Raw genomic sequence first — 17,957 nt, 5'->3', positions numbered from 1 at the left:
ATAATACATATATATATATATATATATATATAAAAAATGTATTCATCAGTTTAGGCTGACATATATATTCTTCTACATGTTTTTGGTAAAAAAAATCGCAATAGGCGTATGTTGATTGGTTTGTGCAAAAGTTATCGCATCTACAAACTACGGGATAGATTAGGGACATTTATATATTTTTTAATTGTTTTTACTGGTAATGGCGGTGATCTGCGATTTTTAGCGGGACTGCGACATTACGGCGGACAAATCTGACCCCGAATGACACTTTTTTAAGGACCAGTGACATGATTATACTGATCAGTCTTGTAAAAATGCACTGATCTATGTAAAAATGACACTGGCAAGGAAGGGGTTAACACTAGGGGCGATCCAGGGGTTAAGTGTGTTCCCTGGGTGTGTTCTAACTGTGGGGGGGATAGGCTCACTGGGACATGACAGAGATTACTATTCCCGATAGCAGCTTCACAAGGCTTGCATCCATTGAACTTGTGAGTTTTTGGACAGTTTCTGCTTCCTACCCTCATAGATCTTTTGCTTGAGGATGCTCCAAAGTTTCTCAATAGGATTGAGGTCAGGGGAGGATGGAGGCCACACCATGACTTTCTCTTCTTTTATCCCCATAGTAGCCATTGATGCAGAGGTATTCTTTGCAGCATGAGATGGTGCATTGTCATGATAATCAAAGATAATTTTATTACGGAAAGCATAGTTCTTCCTATTGTACCAGGGAATGAAGTGGTCAGTCAGGAACTCCACATACTTTGCAGAGATCATCTTTACACCTTTGGGGACCCTAAAGGGGTTGACCAGCTCTCTTCCCATGATTCCGGCCCAAAACATGACTCCACCACCGCCTTGCGGACGTCGCAGCCGTCGCAGCCTTGTTGGAACAGGGTGGCTGTCCACCAACCATCCACTACTCCATCCATCTGGACCATCCAGGGTTGCACGGTACTCATCAGTGAACAGGACTGTTTGAAAATTAATCTCCATGTATTTTTCTGCCCAATGCAGCCGTTTCTGCTTGTGAGCATTGATTAGTGGTGGCCGAATGGAAGGTTTATGCACAGTTGCAAGACTCTGGAGGACTCTACACCTTGATGTCCGTGGGACTCCAGAGGCTCCAGCAGCTTCAAATATCTGTTTGCTGCTATGTAATGGTGTTTTAGCAGCTGCTCTCTTGATCCGATGCATGGATCTGGCAGAAATCTTCCTCAATGTGCCTTTATCTGCACGAAACCCGTCTGTGCTCTGAATCAGCCACAAATCTCTTAATAGAGCGATGATCTCGCGTTTTCGTGAAATATCTAATGTTTTCATACCTCCTCCAAGGCATTGAACTATTTCACTCTTTTCAGCAGCAGAGAGATCCTTTTTCTTCCCCATATTGCTTGAAAATGGTGCTCTGCTTAAAAATGTGGAACACCCTCCTTTAGTAGTTTTTCCTTTAATTGGGCTCAACTGGCAATCTAATTATCACAGGTGTCCAAGATTGTTTTCAGTGATCAAAAGAGCCCTGAGACACAATGAGTTAAACTGAACATGAACATGAGTTAAACTGAAAAACGAAATATTTAATCTTTGTGACACTGAAATAGAATTTGCATAATTTGGAACAGGGTGTAGTTTCATGTGTCCTGTGAAATTGCCTCAGGATCTACACTGAGATTATTGTGCAACCTATTTGTCATGTGTTTATGCATAGCTCCCAACTGTCCCTGATTTCGAGGGAATGTCCCTGATTTGGAACAATATCCTTCTGTCCCTCTTTCCTCCTCATTTGTCCCTCATTTTGGTCTGATCTATATAGTTGTATATAAAATGCACTGTTTGTCTATCAAAAAGTGTTTCCCAGTGCTAAACCTTTCATGCAATTTCTAAATTGCTGCATTTTTAAATACTACAAGCCAATATAAAGGAATAGTACTGGTAAAAAGCACTTGTGGGTTTAACCAATCATTTTTTTTTTGTACTGTTCTCCTTTAACCACTTCCATACCGGCCATAGTAAAATGACGGCCGCAGGAACCCTTCCTCCCTCCGGGTGGACGCATATGACGTCCTCGGCTTCCCGGCATTGTGGAGAGCGCGCGCTCGCCGCATCATTGCGCGTGCCCGGCGGCCACGATGTCCGCCAGGCACCCGCGATTGCTCATCACAGAGCAGGAACATGGATCTGTGTGTGTTAACACACAGATCCACGTCCTGTCAGGGGAGAGGTGAACTGATCGTATGTTCCTTGTATATAGAAACACCGATCGGTCTCCTTCCCTCATCAGTCCCCTCCCCCCACAGTTAGAATCACTCACTAGGACACACATTTAACCCCTTCAGCGCCCCCTAGTGTTAACCCCTTCCCTGCCAGGGACATTTATACAGTAAATCAGTGCATTTTTATAGCACTGATCGCTTTTTAAATTCCAATGGTCCCAAAATAGTGTCAAAAGTGTCCGATTTGTCCGCCGCAATGTCACAGTCACGATAAAAATCGTAGATCGCCTCCATTAGTAGTAAAAAAAAAAAAATAATAAAAATGACATAAATCTATCCACTATTTTGTAGACGCTATAACTTTTGCGCAAACCAATCAATATACGCTTTTTGCGATTTTTTTTACCAAAAATATGTAGAAGAATACATATCGGCCTAAACTGAGGAAATTGTGTTTTTTCAAAATTGTCAGTCTTTTTTTGTTTATAGCGCAAAAAATAAAAAATGCAGAGGTGATCAAATACCACCAAAAGAAAGCTCTATTTGTGGGGAAAAAAATGATCAAAATTTAATTTGGGTACAACGTTGCATGACTGTGCAATTGTCATTCAAAGTGTGACAGCTGAAAATTGGCCTGGGGAGGAAGGGGGTGAAATTGCCCTATATTGAAGTGGTTAAGGGGGGCGTGGCAGGGTGTGTGTCCTATGTCTACATACTTTATCCAGTAGGTGCCCCTCATTCCCATTTCAGAAAGTTGGGAGGTATGGTTTATGTAGAAGTTCATAATATGCTCATTGGATCCTGTATATCTTAGGATGCCTTAGCACATGTCATATTATATGTTAATTTACTAATAAAGATGATTTTATTTCTCTTAAAACCATAAGTTACATTTTCTCTTTGCCTTTTATTGCTGTCTGTGTCCCCATTAGGGAGATTCACCCTGTTTGTCCTGCTGAACATTGTCACTGGGACTAAAATGGAAAATCCAATATTTTAAATTGCCACAGAACATCTATAGAGGAGACATCTTCTAATGAACCATATATAGCAAAAAAATCTAAAGGGGTTTTAATTAGTCTCTACTCCATCCAAAAAAAAAAAAGTTTTGGCTTTAGATTTTCTTTAGGCAGGGTTCACATATGCTGCGGCCGCGGCTCACAGGATGGGGTCCGGTGCGTCCCTGTTTACCGATTCAGGTGTGAATCAGGCCTGAATTTTTTTCTGAATTTGCATCTGAATCGGAACCAAAGACACACAGGACCCCTTTTAAATGCGGACTGCCGCCGCCCTGGACCTGAGTGAACCGATTCCATCGAGAGTCGGTCACACTCTACTGTCATGTGAATTGGATGCAGGGAAACCCGCATCGAATTTGCATATGTGTGAACCCGGCCTTAACCACTTAAGGACCGCCTCACGCCGATGTACGTCGGCAAGGCGGCACGGGCAGGCAAAATCACGTACATGTACGTGATTTGCCTCCCGCGGGTGGGGGGTCCGATCGGACCCCCCCCGCCGCCCGAGGCGGTCCCGTTTGGTCCCCCGGCGATCGGAGATGAGGGGGAGGCCATCCGTTCGTGGCCCCCCCCTCGCGATCGCCGCCGGCCAATCAGATCACTTCCTTTGCTGCTGTATGCTAAACAGCAGCAAAGGAAATGATGTCATCTCTCCTCGGCTCAGTATTCCGTTGCAGCGCCGAGGAGAGAAGACATCAATGTGAGTGCACCAACACTACACAACACAGTAGAACATGCCAGGCATACAAAACACCCTGATCCCCCCCCAATCGCCCCCCGATCCCCCCCCAATCACCCCCCCCCCCTCCCTGTCACAAACTGACACCAGCAGTTTTTTGTTTTTTTTGTTTTTTTTTTCTGATTACTGCATTGGTGTCAGTTTGTGACAGTTACAGTGTTGGAACAGTGAGTATTACCCCCCTTTAGGTCTAGGATACCCCCCTAACCCCCCCTAATAAAGTTTTAACCCCTTGATCACCCCCTGTCACCAGTGTTGCTAAGCGATCATTTTTCTGATCGCTGTATTAGTGTCGCTGGTGACGCTAGTTAGTGAGGTAAATATTTAGGTTCGCCGTCAGCGTTTTATAGCGACAGGGACCCCCATATACTATCTAATAAATGTTTTAACCCCTTGATTGCCCCCTAGTTAACCCTTTCACCACTGATCACCGTATAACCGTTACGGGTGACGCTGGTTAGTTCGTTTATTTTTTATAGTGTCAGGGAACCCGCCGTTTATTACCGAATAAAGGTTTAGCCCCCCGATCGCCCGGCGGTGATATGCGTCGCCCCAGGCAGCGTCAGATTAGCGCCAGTACCGCTAACACCCACGCACGCAGCATGCGCCTCCCTTAGTGGTATAGTATCTGAACGGATCAATATCTGATCCGATCAGATCTATACTAGCGTCCCCAGCAGTTTAGGGTTCCCAAAAACGCAGTGTTAGCGGGATCAGCCCAGATACCTGCTAGCACCTGCGTTTTGCCCCTCCGCCCAGCCCACCCAAGTGCAGTATCGATCGATCACTGTCACTTACAAGGCACTAAACGCATAATTGCAGCGTTCGCAGAGTCAGGCCTGATTCCTGCGATCGCTAACAGTTTTTTTGGTAGCATTTTGGTGAACTGGCAAGCACCAGCCCCAGGCAGCGTCAGGTTAGCGCCAGTACCGCTAACACCCACGCACGCACCGTACACCTCCCTTAGTGGTATAGTATCTGATCGGATCAATATCTGATCCGATCAGATCTATACTAGCGTCCCCAGCAGTTTAGGGTTTCCAAAAACGCAGTGTTAGCGGGATCAGCCCAGATACCTGCTAGCACCTGCGTTTTGCCCCTCCGCCCGGCCCAGCCCAGCCCACCCAAGTGCAGTATCGATCGATCACTGTCACTTACAAAACACTAAATGCATAACTGCAGCGTTCGCAGAGTCAGGCCTGATCCCTGCGATCGCTAACAGTTTTTTTGGTAGCGTTTTGGTGAACTAGCAAGCACCAGCCCCAGGCAGCGTCAGGTTAGCGCCAGTACCGCTAACACCCACGCACACACCATACACCTCCCTTAGTGGTATAGTATCTGATCGGATCAATATCTGATCCGATCAGATCTATACTAGCGTCTCCAGCAGTTTAGGGTTCCCAAAAACGCAGTGTTAGCGGGATCAGCCCAGATACCTGCTAGCACCTGCGTTTTGCCCCTCCGCCCAGCCCAGCCCAGCCCACCCAAGTGCAGTATCGATCGATCACTGTCACTTACAAAACACTAAACGCATAACTGCAGCGTTCGCAGAGTCAGGCCTGATCCCTGCGATCGCTAACAGTTTTTCTTGTAGCGTTTTGGTGAACTGGCAAGCACCAGCGGCCTAGTACACCCCGGTCGTAGTCAAACCAGCACTGCAGTAACACTTGGTGACGTGGCGAGTCCCATAAGTGCAGTTCAAGCTGGTGAGGTGGCAAGCACAAGTAGTGTCCCGCTGCCACCAAGAAGACAAACACAGGCCCGTCGTGCCCATAGTGCCCTTCCTGCTGCATTCGCCAATCCTAATTGGGAACCCACCACTTCTGCAGCGCCCGTACTTCCCCCATTCACATCCCCAACCAAATGCAGTCGGCTGCATGAGAGGCATTTTCTTTATGTCCTCCCGAGTACCCCTACCCAACGAACCCCCCCAAAAAAGATGTTGTGTCTGCAGCAAGCGCGGATATAGGCGTGACACCCGCTATCATTGTCCCTCCTGTCCTGACAATCCTGGTCTTTGCATTGGTGAATGTTTTGAATGCTACCATTCACTAGTTGAGTATTAGCGTAGGGTACAGCATTCCACAGACTAGGCACACTTTCACAGGGTCTCCCAAGATGCCATCGCATTTTGAGAGACCCGAACCTGGAACCGGTTACCGTTATAAAAGTTAGTTACAAAAAAAGTGTAAAAAAAAATATATATATAAAATAAAAAAAAAATTGTTGTCGTTTTATTGTTCTCTCTCTCTATTCTCTCTCTCTATTGTTCTGCTGTTTTTTACTGTATTCTATTCTGCAATGTTTTATTGTTATTATGTTTTATCATGTTTGTTTTTCAGGTATGTAATTATTTATACTTTACCGTTTACTGTGATTTATTGTTAACCATTTTTTTGTCTTCAGGTACGCCATTCACGACTTTGAGTGGTTATACCAGAATGATGCCTGCAGGTTTAGGTATCATCTTGGTATCATTCTTTTCAGCCAGCGGTCGGCTTTCATGTAAAAGCAATCCTAGCAGCTAATTAGCCTCTAGACTGCCTTTACAAGCCGTGGGAGGGAATGCCCCCCCCCACCGTCTTCCGTGTTTTTCTCTGGCTCTCCTGTCTCAACAGGGAACCTGAGAATGCAGCCGGTGATTCAGCCAGCTGACCATAGAGCTGATCAGAGACCAGAGTGGCTCCAAACATCTCTATGGCCTAAGAAACCGGAAGCTACGAGCATTTTATGACTTAGATTTCGCCGGATGTAAATATCGCCATTGGGAAATTGGGGAAGCATTTTATCACACCGATCTTGGTGTGGTCAGATGCTTTGAGGGCAGAGGAGAGATCTAGGGTCTAATAGACCCCAATTTTTTCAAAAAAGAGTACCTGTCACTACCTATTGCTATCATAGGGGATATTTACATTCCCCGAGATAACAATAAAAATGATTAAAAAAAAAAAAAATGAAAGGAACAGTTTAAAAATAAGATAAAAAAGCAAAAAAATAATAAAGAAAAAAAAAAAAAAAAAAGCACCCCTGTCGCCCCCTGCTCTTGCGCTAAGGCGAACGCAAGCGGCGGTCTGTCGTCAAACGTAAACAGCAATTGCACCATGCATGTGAGGTATCACCGCGAAGGTCAGATCGAGCGCAGTAATTTTAGCAGTAGACCTCCTCTGTAAATCTAAAGTGGTAACCTGTAAAGGCTTTTAAAGGCTTTTAAAAATGTATTACTTTGTTGCCACTGCACGTTTGTGCGCAATTGTAAAGGTATCCATGTACTCGGCCTAAGATCATCTTTTTTATTTCATGAAACATTTGGGCAATATAGTGTGTTTTAGTGCATTAAAATTTAAAAAAAGTGTGTTTTTTCCCCAAAAAATGCGTTTGAAAAATCGCTGCGCAAATACTGTGCGAAAAAAAAAAAATGAAACACCCACCATTTTAATCTGTAGGGCATTTGCTTTAAAAAAATATATAATGTTTGGGGGTTCAAAGTTATTTTCTTGCAAAAAAAATAACTTTTTCATGTAAACAATAAGTGTCAGAAAGGGCTTTGTCTTCAAGTGGTTAGAAGAGTGGGTGATGTGTGACATACGCTTCTAAATGTTGTGCATAAAATGCCAGGACAGTTCAAAACCCCCCCAAATGACCCCATTTTGGAAAGTAGACACCCCAAGCTATTTGCTGAGAGGCATGTCGAGTCCATGGAATATTTTATATTGCGACACAAGTTGCGGGAAAGAGACAAATTTTTTTTTTTTTTTTTTTGCACAAAGTTGTCACTAAATGATATATTGCTCAAACATGCCATGGGAATATGTGAAATTACACCCCAAAATGCATTCTGCTGCTTCTCCTGAGTACGGGGATACCACATGTGTGAGACTTTTTGGGAGCCTAGCCGCGTACGGGACCCCGAAAACCAAGCACCGCCTTCAGGCTTTCTAAGGGCGTGAATTTTTGATTTCACTCTTCACTGCCTATCACAGTTTCGGAGGCCATGGAAAGCCCAGGTGGCACAAAACCCCCCCAAATGACCCCATTTTGGAAAGTAGACACCCAAAGCTATTTGCTGAGAGGTATAGTGAGTATTTTGCAGACCTCACTTTTTGTCACAAAGTTTTGACATTTGAAAAAAGAAAAAAAAAAATGTTTTTTCTTGTCTTTCTTCATTTTCAAAAACAAATGAGAGCTGCAAAATACTCACCATGCCTCTCAGCAAATAGCTTGGGGTGTCTACTTTCCAAAATGGGGTCATTTGGGGGGGGTTTTGTGACACCTGGGCATTCCATGGCCTCCGAAACGGTGATAGGCAGTGAAGAGTAAAATCAAAAATTCACGCCCTTAGAAATCCTCAAGGCGGTGATTGGTTTTCGGGGCCCCGTACGCGGCTAGGCTCCCAAAAAGTCCCACACATGTGGTATCCCCATACTCAGGAGAAGCAGCTAAATGTATTTTGGGGTGCAATTCCACATATGCCCATGGCCTGTGTGAGCAATATATCATTTAGTGACAACTTTGTGCAAAAAAAAAAAAAAAAAGTGTCACATTCCCGCAACTTGTGTCAAAATATAAAATATTCCATGGACTCAATATGCCTCTCAGCAAATAGCTTGGGGTGTCTACTTTCCAAAATGGGGTCATTTGGGGGGGGTTTGTGCCACCTGGGCATTTTATGGCCTCCGAAACTGTGATAGGCAGTGAAGAGTGAAATCAAAAATTTACACCCTTAGAAATCCTGAAGGCGGTGATTGGTTTTCGGGGTCCCGTACGCGCCTAGTCTCCCAAAAAGTCCCACACATGTGGTATCCCCGTACTCAGGAGAAGCAGCTGAATGTATTTTGGGGTGCAATTCCACATAGGCCCATGGCCTGTGTGAGCAATATATCATTTAGTGACAACTTTTTGTAAATATTTTTTTTTTTTTTTTTTTTTGTCATTATTCAATCACTTGGGACAAAAAAAATAAATATTCAATGGGTTCAACATGCCTATCAGCAATTTCCTTGGGGTGTCTACTTTCCAAAATGGGGTCATTTGTGGGGGTTTTGTACTGCCCTGCCATTTTAGCACTTCAAGAAATGACATAGGCAGTCATAAACTAAAAGCTGTGTAAATTCCAGAAAATGTACCCTAGTTTGTAGACGCTATAACTTTTGCGCAAACCAATAAATATACGCTTATTGACATTTTTTTTACCAAAGACATGTGGCCGAATACATTTTGGCCTAAATGTATGACTAAAATTGAGTTTATTGGATTTTTTTTATAACAAAAAGTAGAAAATATCATTTTTTTTCAAAATTTTCGGTCTTTTTCCGCTTGTAGCGCAAAAAATAAAAACTGCAGAGGTGATCAAATACCATCAAAAGAAAGCTCTATTTGTGGGAAGAAAAGGACGCAAATTTCGTTTGGGTACAGCATTGCATGATTGCACAATTAAAAGTTAAAGCGACGCAGTGCCAAATTGGAAAAAGACCTCTGGTCCTTAGGCAGCATAATGGTCCGGGGCTCAAGTGGTTAAGCATACAGATCATGAATCAGTATGCTTGTGCCTACAGCTCAGTATGGTGGTTACGTTTGCAATATCATGGATCAGCATAGACCAAAATTCCTAAGGAACATTTTGATAACCTTAGCTAGTATTAGGTAGTCTATGCTACTAAGAATATAGGTTTTTTGAAATCCAAAAGGGTGCTGTCTTTTTTGATTTTTGTACACCAATGCATAAACATACCGGTAGCAAGTAAAGGAAAATGTAGGTAGTACCTAAGCATACTGTACGTCATATAAAAAAATGAATACTATGAGATAAGAAATAGAGTTAGGTCAAGGACCTCTTAAAGCATTTATTCGTTCCTTCATTAGTGATATAAATGAAATCTCTTTCATGGCATGGGTGTTTTCTGACCTGTGTGCAAGATCATAAGGCAGGACTTCTTGCTCAAGAAAAAAACCCAGAGAAGAATGTGAACAGAGCTTTAAAAGTGAATTGTAGATGTAGCAAAATTGTGCTAACGATTTAAAACATCATACTTTACTCTTCGTACTCTACATACAGGGTGCATGGTTCAGGAGTATGTAAGATATAAAGTGCAGGGGTCAGGAATATGAGGGAGACTATACATTTTTACTGCTCTTATGCCCTGTACACACGATCGGACATTCTGACAACAAAATCCATGGATTTTTTCTGACGGATGTTGGCTCAAACTTGTCTTGCATACACACGGTCACACAAATCTTGTTGGAAATCCCGAACATCAAGAATGCGGTGACGTACAACGCGTACGTCGAGCCGAGAAAAATGAAGTTCAATGGCCAGTGCGGCTCTTCTGCTTGATTCCGAGCATGCGTGGAACTTTGAGCGTTGTGTACACACATTTCCAGATCTTAAATTTTGTGTGACGGAAATTCCGATGGAAAATGTCCGATGGAGCCTACACACGGTCGGAATTTCCGACAACAAGCTCCCATCGAACATTTTCTGTCGGAAAATCTGACCGTGTGTACGGGGCATTACAGTGAAAAAGCCTTTGTGTATTTAGAGGTTAAATATCTTTTCCTCCAGACATAAAGAGCACCCCTTGTCCTTTGCGATGACCTTAAAGTGAATACCTTTACACCAAGTTCACTATATTGACCACCTATATTTTTATACAATGGTGATCATACCCCTACTTAATCTCCTCATCTCAAGAGAGAATAAATTCTGTTCAGCTAATCATTCCTAAAGCCTCTTATCAATTTGGTTGCCCTTCTTTGCACTTTCTCCAGTTCCCCAATATCCTTTGGTGCTCAGAACTGAACTGTATATTCTAGATGAAGTCTTATTAATTATGTCTCTCTCTCTCTCTCTCTCTCTATACCTCTTTTAATACAAGAAAGGATGTTGCTTGGCTTGGCATTGCATGCTATTATCCAGGCCTGCCATACACAATTTGAATCTCGGCTGGTTGATTGATCGAACAACTTGAGTACAACTAGCCTGTCAGATTCCCTTGCGATTAATGCTAGTGACTGCTATAGCAGCTAGTATTAACCACTGTCTTCTCTCAGTGGGGATAGCTTCCCCTGCCCCCCCCCCCCCCCCCGGGAGAAGACAATGGCCCGGCAGGAGAAATTCCTGTATCAACACTGTCTGTGTTGATGGGGGAATCAAATAAATTTCTTTCCTGCAATAGGTGGTTTCAGGAAAGTATTTAGCTCCGTGTATGGCCAGCTTAAGTCTATGATCTACCAGAAAACCAAGATCCTCCGCCGTTGATTCCTCCAGTTGTACTCCTCCTAGTATGTATGATGTATGCATGCCCCCAAGCACAGACCTTTACATTTATCAACATTTGCCACATAGTTGCCAAATTAAATGGTATATTGAGGTTGACTTGTAAGTTGGAGACATTCTATAAGGACGATATTCCACTACATAGCTTGGTGTCATCTACAAATACTGAAATAATACTTTTAATCCCAAACTCTATATCACTTACAAATATAGTACAAAATAAAGGGTCCCAATGCTGAACCTTGGAGTACACCACTAATAGCTTTCGACCATTCAGAGTATGAATCATTAATCACTACTCCCTGAACACAGTCTTTTAGCCAGTTTTCTTTACATTTACAAACTGCATTTTCCAAGCCTGTGGAATTTAACGTACACATTAGCTGTGTGTTGAGAACTGTGTCAAACAGTTTTGCAAATTCCAAGCATCCAAACTTCCAAACCATTTAAGCTACATTATGATGCTTTATTAGGGTCAATGTGAACCCCTAGTCTAGCCCAATGTATTCATGTGTTGCTGCAGGGTCATCTTTGTTTTTGACTCCTTCCTGGGCTGGGCTCCATACTGATGCAGAGAATGGCATGGACAGAATGACGTCAGTGCCAATCTCTGCACTAGTGCACTGTGAATGAATGGCAGTGTCTCACAATACAGGCAGTCCCCGACTTACATACTGTGTTGCCATGACTATTTGTAATGACTTGATTGCCATAATATGGTGTTAGATATAACACCCCCCTTCATTGCTATGTATATAAACCAGCTGGATAGGCTTTGGAGCTGAGCAGAGCACAGGAAGTTGATGCATACAGGAAGTTGGGAGGAGCTTGCGGTCTTTTGAAAGAAGCATGTGGTCGGACAAAGGAGTTGTTTTTTTGAAGAGAAAGAGCAAGACCTTGCTGCCAGAAGCTGGAGATTGTCAGAAACCATGAATCAGACTGAGACAGAAGTACAGCTAAATCACACTTGTTTATTAATAATAAAACTAAATAGAATAAACGTAGTTAAAACATAGCCAAATCAGTGTACTTCAGAACAGGCCAGGATATCAGGAAACCAGAGATTCAGTTTAGTGGTTTAGCAAGCAGGATCTGGAACCAGAAGGGACATCAGCCAAATAAATAAGTCTTTAATCAGAACGCTGGAGAGAGTCTCTGTGATGTTGACCAGGTGAAGGTAGAGAAGATCTGGGCTGGGCAGCTTAAGTAAGCAGGGACTGATGAGCAGGATATAATCAACAGGTGAGTCACTATGGAGAGACAGGCAATTAACCAACAGCTGAGCAGCCAACTCAGAGAAGGAAGGGCTGAGCCCAGTCCTGACAGTTCCCCCTCCTCAACGACCCCTCCCCCTAGGAGGACCACCAGGCTTGAGGGTAAAACGTCTATGGAAATCACGGAGGAGGGCAGGGGCATGTACGTCCGAGGATGAGACCCAAGAGCGTTCCTCTGGACCGTACCCTTTCCAATGCACCAGGTACTGTATGCACCCACAGGAGAACCTACAGGAGTCAACAATGGACTGTACTTCATACTCCTCATGGTTCTCAACCTGTACAGGGTGAGGTTGTGGCAACGAGGTGGTAAAGCGGTTGCAGACCAAAGGTTTTAATAAGGAGACATGGAAAACATTTGAGATACGCATATTAGAAGGAAGGTCTAAAGCGTAAGCCACTGGGTTAATCCTGCGGAGAATATGGAAAGTCCCAATAAACCGAGGTGCCAACTTCAGAGGAAACACGGAGTTGGAGGTTGCGAGATGACAGCCAGACCCTGTCCCAACCTGGTAGGAAGGCGCAGGCAGGCGTCTGCGGTCAGCATGGAGTCTGTACCTATCATTAGCATGTTGCAAAGCCTCCTGGACTTGTGCCCAAGTGGAACAAAAACCACGGAGATGCTTCTCTAACGCAGGAATACTCTGCGGAACAAATGACTTAGGAAACATGGAAGGTTGAAATCCATAGTTCACCATAAACGCAGACAATCGGGAAGCAGAATTCAAGGCACTATTGTGAGCAAACTCCACCCAAGGTAAGAGGTCTGATCAATTGTTATGATGGTTAGAAATATAGCAACGTAGGAACTGCTCCAAGGACTGGTTGGCTCGTTCTGCGGCCCCATTAGACTGCGGGTGATACGCAGAGGAGAAAGCAAGCTGAATTCCCAACTGTGCACAAAAGGCTCGTCGCAATCGGGACACAAACTGACTATCCCTGTCCGAGATGATCACCTTGGGTAGCCCATGTAAGCGAAAGATCTCCCGAGCAAAAATGGAAGCCAGTTCATTTTCAAGAACCGGTCAACCAGCATAAGGATAACTGTGTTGCCCTGGGAGTTGGGTAACTCCACAATGAAATCCATAGACAGGTGGGCCCAAGGCCTCTATCTATTGGGTATGGTTGTAGGAGACCCACTGGAAGGTGCCATGGAGTCTTATGCCCTGTACACGCGATAGGATTTTCCGATGGAAAATGTGTGATAGGACCTTGTTGTCGGAAATTCCGACCGTGTGTAGGCTCCATCAAACATTTTCCATAGGAATTTCCGACACACAAAGTTTGAGAGCTGCTATAAAATTTTCCAACAACAAAATCTGTTGTCGGAAATTCCGATTGTGTGTACACAAATCCAACGCACAAAGTGCCACGCATGCTCAGAATAAATTAAGAGATGAAAGCTATTGGCTACTGCCCCGTTTATAGTCCCGACGTACGTGTTTTACGTCACCGCGTTCAGAACGATCGGATTTTCCGACAACTTTGTGTGACCATGTGTATGCAAGACAAGTTTGAGCCAACATCCGTTGGAAAAAATCCATGGATTTTGTTGTCGGAATGTCCGATCCTGTGTACAGGGCATTACTCTGAGCACACACGGAACAGGCAGCTACGAAGGCGGCTACATCAGCACATAGACTAGGCCACCAGAATTGTTGAGAAATGGCCCAAAAGAGTTGATTCTTCCCAGGGTGACCAGCAGCCTTGGGAGAATGGTAAGGGACAAAGCAGCGGTCATAAGGTTTCTAAAGAATTTTGTCACCCAAAGGAGAAGTGAGACCGGTGCGAACCATAGCCAGAATACTATCAGGAGCCAGAACTGACTCCATCTTGGAAGTGGAGGAAAATTGTCGTGACAAAGCGTCAGCCCTTAAATTCTTAGAATGAGGCAATGTAATTGAAACTTGACAAGAAAAGAGCCCATTGCACCCTTCCGGGAGAGAGACGTTTAGCTTTAGACAAGAATGTGAGATTCTTATGGTCAGTAAAAATGAGAACCAGCACAGTGATACCTTCGAGGAGATGTCTCCATACTTTCAGGGCCAAAATGATCGCTAACAGCTCTCTGTCCCCAATTCCGTAATTTGATTCCACAGGTGACAATTTCTTGAAAAAGTAGCCACAAGGATGCATAGCGCTCTCAGAGGTAGGACATTGAAACAGAAGGGTGCCAACTCCAGTCTCAGAAGCATCAACCTCAAGATAAAGGGTAACGTAGGATCAGAATGTGCCAACACAGGAGCAGAAACAAAGGCAGCCTTGAGACTCTCAAAGGCCTTAATGGACCACGGAGACCAACTCTGTGAGTTACCGTTCTTTCTGGTCATATCAGTCAGGGGCTTGACCAGAGATGAAAAGTTATGAATAAACTTCCGATAATAATTGTCAAAGCCAAGAAAACGTTGCAGAGGACGTAACCCCACGAATTGAGGCCACTGTAGGAGTGCAGAAAGTTTCTCTGGGTCCATCAAAAAACCAGCAGTGGAAATGACATAACCCAGGAATTTAAGCTGTTCACGATGGAACTCGCACTTCTCCAATTTACAATAGAGATTGTTCTCTCTTATTTTCTGAAGCACACGACAGACATGTGTGTGGTCGCTCTCTAGGGACTTGGAAAATATGAGGATATTATCGAGATAAACCACCACACATAACTGCAACAAATCTCAGAGGACATCGTTAAAAAATTCCTGGAAAACTGCCAGAGCGTAACAAAGGCCAAATGACATTACGAGGTACTCATAATGGCCTGTTCTGGTATTAAACGCAGTTTTACATTCATCACCCTCCTTGATCCTCACGAGATTGTATGCCCCTCTCAAATCAAAAAGAAAAATGAAAAAAAGAGGAAAGAAATAAAACTAGGCTCACTTATCTCCTTCCAACCCAGCGCAATGAGTTTCCAAACAGATTAACACATGCTGGCACTGTGATTAATCACAATAAGAGAGAAATATATAATCTGGCTGCCACTTAAACTAAAAAATAAATGAATATAAGATACAACAGTCTGTCACATTAAACAAACAAATGTGAAGAGACACATAATATCAAAGCGGCGCTCCTGTCAAATTGCTGAGAATTGACACAATTGCATTTAGGGTAAATGCACATAAAGTCGCTAAACATTAAATTGCAGATCTGACAAGTGCTGGGAATTGACACAATTGCATATAGGGTAAATGCACATAAAGTCGCTAAACATTAAATCGCAGATCTGACAAGTGCTGAGAATTGATGCTTACAGAGGTAATACTCGAGGCGGGTGCCTGCACAGGGACTGGAGCAGCAGCAGGGACAGCCTGCAACACAGGTTGTACCCGAGCAGCAACAGTGGGAGATTCCAGGTAAGCTGTGCAACTTAGGAGCGTCTGTAACGCTATGGCAAACTGATCCATGTGGTGATCCTGGTCATCCAATCTAGAAAAAAATATTACTAACAAGTGGATTAACTGCATCTTCTGAATTCATGGCCTTCGCCTACTGTCATAAATCATGAATCAGACCGAGACAGAAGTACAGTTAAATCACACTTGTTTATTAATAATAAAAGTAAATAGAACAAACTTAGTCAAAACATAGCCAAAGTTCGGTAACTGGAACGGATAGTCAGACAAGCCAGGACACCAGGAAGCCAGGGATCAGCGTACTTCAGAACAGGCCAGGATATCAGGAAACCAAAGATTCAGCGTCGTGGAACAGCAAGCAGAATCTGGTACCAGAAGGAATGTCAGCCAAGCAAATCTTTAACAGGCACGCAGGAGAGAGTCTCTGTGATGTTGACCAGGCGAAGGCAGAGAAGATCTGGGCTGGACGGCTTAAGTAAGCAGGACTGACGAGCAGGATATCATCAACAGGTGAGTCACTGTGGATAGATAGGAGCTAGCAATTAACTGACAGCTGAGCAGCCAGCTCAGAGAAGGAAGGGCTGAGCCCAGCCCTGACAACGATTTTTGAAGACGTTTTGAGTTTGGACTTTGACCAAGGAACCATGAAGGACATTACATCTTCAATTCTAAGTTGAGTAACTGTTTAGTCTACCTAATGCGTACATATGGTACATGCTTATATTTTGCTAAAAAGGATAATTGGCTTGTGCATGTTGTAAGTATATTTTTGTATGCTATGAATTGTGTCGTAAAGCATTGATACACTACAGAAGTCTAATTTTCCTTGGTTTTACCGAAAGAACCTCAATAGATAGACGAAAGCAAAACACATACGACTCTTACCTACAAATGGATGGATACAACATGAAGTGAGAGAAAGTCTACCCCTGGGAAGGGAAATTCACTCCTGAATAAAAGTTATCATAGGAAAATGTGTCTCCACTGAAGCTTTATCACTAATCCTTGTTTCCACGACAACCCATCATTTTCAAGATCCAGTTGTCACAGGGACAGAAAGTGAGGTGAAATCTTCTAAAAGGGGCACAGACAAAAAAATCAAACCTTACAGGGGTGTTAACCCTTCCCTATGCTATCCAAAAAACTTAAAAATGATATTTTTGGCTGGTGTAACCTATTCCAACTTACATACAAATTCAATTTAGGAACAAACCTACAGTACCTATCTTGTTTGTAACCCAGGGACTGCCTGTATGTGCTATTTTTTCTGGGTGGAGTAACAGTATATTTTGGTGAAGAAAAGGTACTGCAGTGAGAGATCCAGGTTGCTTTTTCTAACACCGCCTGGGGGATCTTTTGATCAAATAATATCTAACCCAGAGTTAGGCTTCAAGCTTAAAGGGAAAACTTTGTTTGAGACCTCATCACTGAGCAACATTGAGGTACGCGCGCTCCAAGGTACCCGATTTGCTAGGTGACCAAGGACAAAATATTTTTAACGTCTTGATTTTAAAGGAAAATAATTTGGCTGTTGTCATAAAACTCATGATTTATCTACACATGGGGCGCAGTTAGCACGAGCCTGGTTGCACTAGAGTCTTTATTTTGAATCTCAACGGCGACACTACCTGCCTGGAGTTTGCATGTTCTCCCTGTGCCTGTGTGGGTTTCCTCCAGGTACTCCAATTTTCTCCCACACTCCAAAGACATGCCGGTAGGTTAATTGGCTCCTGTCTAAATTGACCCTAGCATGTGTATGTATGAATGTGAGTTAGGGACCTTAAGCTAGCTATACAATTTTCTTATTCAATTTCCTTTCGATTTACCTTCAACTATGTACTGCAACGGCCCACCTGATTTTATACAAATTGAAAGTGTTTAGGTTTGACCTCATATTATATGGCTTTGGTCAATCTAAAGTGAAATTGTACAAGAAAACTGTATAATGTCTGGCCAGCCTTAGATTGTAAGCTCTTTGAGGGCAGGGACTGATGCGAATGTACAATTTGTATGTAAATCATTGCATACATTGTCGGCACTATATAAGTGCCTCAAATAAAACAATAAATACGCATCAAATCTA

This window comes from Aquarana catesbeiana, linkage group LG04 (genome assembly GCF_042186555.1).
Source record: "Aquarana catesbeiana isolate 2022-GZ linkage group LG04, ASM4218655v1, whole genome shotgun sequence".
Classification (NCBI taxonomy): Eukaryota; Metazoa; Chordata; class Amphibia; order Anura; family Ranidae; genus Aquarana; species Aquarana catesbeiana.
This window is presented reverse-complemented; position numbering follows the sequence as displayed.